This window comes from Thamnophis elegans, chromosome 12 (assembly GCF_009769535.1).
Source record: "Thamnophis elegans isolate rThaEle1 chromosome 12, rThaEle1.pri, whole genome shotgun sequence".
NCBI lineage: Eukaryota > Metazoa > Chordata > Lepidosauria > Squamata > Colubridae > Thamnophis > Thamnophis elegans.
The window spans coordinates 7,471,919-7,476,273 of record NC_045552.1 but is presented as its reverse complement, the minus strand read 5'-3'; positions in this window follow the sequence as shown (position 1 = coordinate 7,476,273).

Below are 4,355 nucleotides of genomic sequence, written 5' to 3'. Positions count from 1 at the left end.
TCACCGGCTCAGGGTTGACTCAGCCTTCCATCCTTCCGAGGTGGGTAAAATGAGGACCCAGATTGTTGGGGGCAATATGCTGACTCTCTGTAAACCGCTTAGAGAGGCCTGAAAGGCCTATGAAGCGGTATATAAGTCTACTGCTATTGCTATTGCAGTCACTTTCTCTCAGCCCTAGGAAGAAGGCAATGACAAGCCATCAATTCCAAGAAAACTTTGAGACTTAATTCAAGTCTCTTTGAGAATTGGACGTGGCTTCTTAGAAAAAGAAAAGAGATTAGGGAAAGGAAAAAAAAGAAGATTAGTAATGATTTTTAGAGCCCACACTTAACCCCCAATAAAATCATTTGTTTTATTTAGAGCGGCAAGCAGAAATGAATTTATCCTGGCATTGCCAAGTTTAAGAATCCTCAGCTAATCCTGTTTCTGTTAATAATGAAGACTTAAAAAGATTGTATTGTGGACACTTGTTATGTATTGTTCATCTATCACCCATGCATTCAGCTTTTGAACTCTTATTTCTACAATTCCAAATATTATGTTTGCAACTGAAGGGCTTAAAACTAAAGGGGGGGGGGACCCAATATTTTGAAAATGATCTTTTTTATACCCGAAAGCAATTTCTGTCCTTGCAAAGTGTGACCAAATTATATACAAGGCCACAGAAATAATACTTACCTACCTCAAGGGATGATGTTATAAAGAGGGATGAATGGGAACAGTTTAATTATTGTTATTATTATTATTATTATTTTAAAATATTTGTAGCTTCTCTGGAAGGACTTGTTGATGGGCAAAGTATTATTAATGATGATTAATATATGTCTTGTAAATAACTATCAGGGACATTTTTTTTTAATTTATAGAAGCAATGAAATTGTGTAAATAATATATTATTACACCTGCAAGCTTGTTTTTATGCACCATTGATACAATGTATTTTTTTGGCTTTTTATAAGATGCTTTTTCAATAAAACTTTTTAAAATGAAATATTAAAAACAATAAAGTATGAATAATAAACAATAACTTGGACTTCTGGTTTTTTGATGTCGGTGTAGGTGAACTGATGAAATGAAAAAGAGGCTCCCTTTTCCCTTTCAAGCAAGTTTTGATTCTTTTTTTTTTTTTTTAAAGATTTTTACATTTTTACATTTTTCTTTGATATACATAAGTGCTTAATAATCACTGTACTGTCTGGGTCAATTTAGTTATACATAGTGGTGAAATTCAAAATTTTTCCCTACCTGTTCTGTGTGTGTGTGTGTGGCTTGATGGGCGTGGCTTGGTGGGTGGGTGGGGCGGGAGTCATGTGACTCGGAGAGTGTGGCCAACTTTTTAAAAAACTTTTAAAGCATTTTTTAACTACCGTTCCCCTGACCTGGTAATTAAAAATGCTTTAAAAAGTTTTTTAAAAAGTTCCAACAACCAGCTGTGCTGCTTGATCATCGGAACAAACAATTTTAATAAATGGGGCAGGATTTTTTTTTTTAAACAACCCCTTCCTTAGCAATAAAAAGCCTGGTCCCAGTCATGGTCACAAGTCAAGGATTCTCTGTATACTGAGCTAAAAAAGAATATAAACACAGCCTGCATTGGCATCCTTCAGTCTCAAAAGATGATCGTGTTCTGGAAAGAGGTAAAGCTGGGGTATCCCCTCCAGAGCACAAGGCCTGGGTAGATTAATAGGGAGGACAGACTGTTACCCAAGCAGAAGATCTCCCCTCTCCGCGTCGCTGAAATAGCCCAGTGGAACGGCAGAGCCGATATGATGGGTTCCAGCTGCATCGCAGGAGTTAACAGAACGTGGTTGTACAAAGTCACGAACTGCTTCCGGGACTCCAGCTCTGGATTTTGCCTCGAGGTTGACTCCTGAAGCCTTTTCCAGGAGTGGATAGAGCCACAAGGCAGTGGAGATTTGTAATCAGAGTTTCCCTTCTCTTAGAAGATGGTTCTGCCGCTTGATCTGCCTCTGGGGTGTAGAGTCCTCTTCCGCCTTCAAAACTATTGACCGTCTTCTGTAACCCTGGAAAGGAGCCCATATGAGGGGCGACCAGCCGGCCCAGCTGGACCAAGGTTTTTGAAGGAGGTGTTACTCCTCCATCACTCACCCTTTGTCCTGGCTTGTGACAGGCAGAGCCCCGGATGGTGGGTTTCAACTTTCAACACAGCCAGGATTGTAAAAAGAATTGCTGTCCAGGTGCCTTCCAAACACAACCTACAAGCTGGAGGCTACACTAACTGCAGTCCCACCAAACACCACCAGGGGAGGCTGCTTACTTCTAGCAAAGGGTAAAAAAACGTTCTCGAAAGGCGGATTTTAGGTCCATGCTATTCAGCATTAAATCTGTTTGTGGGACTTCTCCTTCCATAATCCACAAAGCCTCCATGAGTTGGGGCTCATGAGAGCTGATGTTCACCACATCTCTGTCTGGAAGCTCCCCAAATGGTTTGGGGTTCCCCCTCCCTTCTCCAAAATCCCATTTCTCAAGGCCAAGATACATTTTGGGAATTGCAATGCAGATACCCATGGAAGACTGCAGAGCACAAGTAACATGAGACACATTTGTGTGTGTGTGTGTGTATCAGTGGTGGGTTGCTCCCTGTTCAGCCCGGATCGGAGCAGAAGGCTCTGTCCACCCGTCCGGACACTTCTGCGAATGTGTGTGAGCATGTGTGCATGAGCAAAACGAGTAATAAACAAAATTGAAACCCACCACTGGTATGTATACGTACATGTATATCAGTGGTGGGTTTCAAAATTTTTTAGAACCTCTTCTGTAGGTGTGGCCTGCTTTGTGGGAGTGGCTTGCTGGCCATGTGACCGAGTAGGAGTGGCTTGGCAGTCATGTGACTGAGTGGGTGTGGCCAACTTGTAAAATGTGATGAAACTCACTTAACAACACTCTTGCTTAGCAACCAAAATGTTGGCTCAGGAACTCTGGCATTTGAAGCACTCAAGTCTTAAAGCTGTCAAGTTACAAGACCCTTGCACCCCTTACCCTTTAGGGGGGAAAAACCCCAGGGGTGTTCAAAATTGACAGCTTTAAGACTTGTGGACTTCAACTCCCAGAATTTCTCCTCTCGTTTTTCATCTTGATGATGTGTGGACGGGCAGGGGGATGGAGCTGGAACCGGTTCTAAACGGCACTGTAGATTTGTGGAACCTCTTCTATAGAAGAGGTTAGAACTGGCAGGAACCCACCGCTGATGTATATACAGGGAGGGAGGGAGGGATATGTTTGGAGTGTGTCACACAAATATACTGTAGATGGGATTTGCGTCAAGGTATTCAGATTCTGAAACGGGGTCAGATTATCACAGATTTTGATGGTGTGGCTGGAAGGTGCAGACACTGGGACTATAGCAATAGCAGTTAGACTTATATACCGCTTCATAGGGCTTTCAGCCCTCTCTAAGCGGTTTACAGAGTCAGCATATCACCCCCACTGTCTGGGTCCTCATTTCACCCACCTCGGAAGGATGGAAGGCTGAGTCAACCTTGAGCCGGTGAGATTAGAACCGCTGAACTGCAGATAACAGTCAGCTGAAGTGGCCTGCAGTACTGCACCCTAACCACTGCTCCACCTCGGACTGCCCAGGAAGAGGAAGAGGAGGAGGAAGGTTCCAAAATTGGTCCAAATGTGGCATTCATAACAAAACTGGTTCGGTTTTCTGGCTTAGCTAAATGAAGAAAGCTGGCTGGGGGATTGTGGGAGTTGAAGTCCACAAGTCTTCAAGCCGCTAAAGTTGGATACCCCTGCTTTAGAGTTTACTAGGAGATTCGTTTCCTTGCTGAATGCTGGAAACAGCATCTATGGTCCCTTTTCTTGAAGCTTTCCTTTTCCTTCAACAAGGCGTACGGTCAGTAAGCATTTCTCTTGCAAGCTACCCCTCCTGCAAATGCAACGTCTCCATTCTTCCAGGGCCCCAAAACTCCTGTTTCGCTCGGCTTCATCTTATAAGGGGCATCCGACTCCTGCAGAACCTGACCTCATCTGCTCCCCTTAGCCAGGCCTCCTTCTTGTCCAGTCCATCCTCGCAAGTCTGCCATAGGTGCTTGGGGGGTGGGGGTGGGGGGACAACCAGCCGAGCCATATAGAGCCATATAGCCTTTGACTCGTTTTTTTTGACTTCCGGTGATTTGGCCTGGACAAATCCCTCCCGTTTTCTTGGCAAAGGTTTTTTTCCAGAAGTGGTTTGCAGCTGCTGCCTCCGTGCAAGAACAGGGAGGGAGGGACCAGCCCAAGGTCACCGAGATGGATCCATGCCCTACGTGGGAGGAGAACACAAGGTCTCCCAGCTTCTCCCCAGATCTCTTAACCATAACATCCAACTGCCTCTCTATTTTTTACTT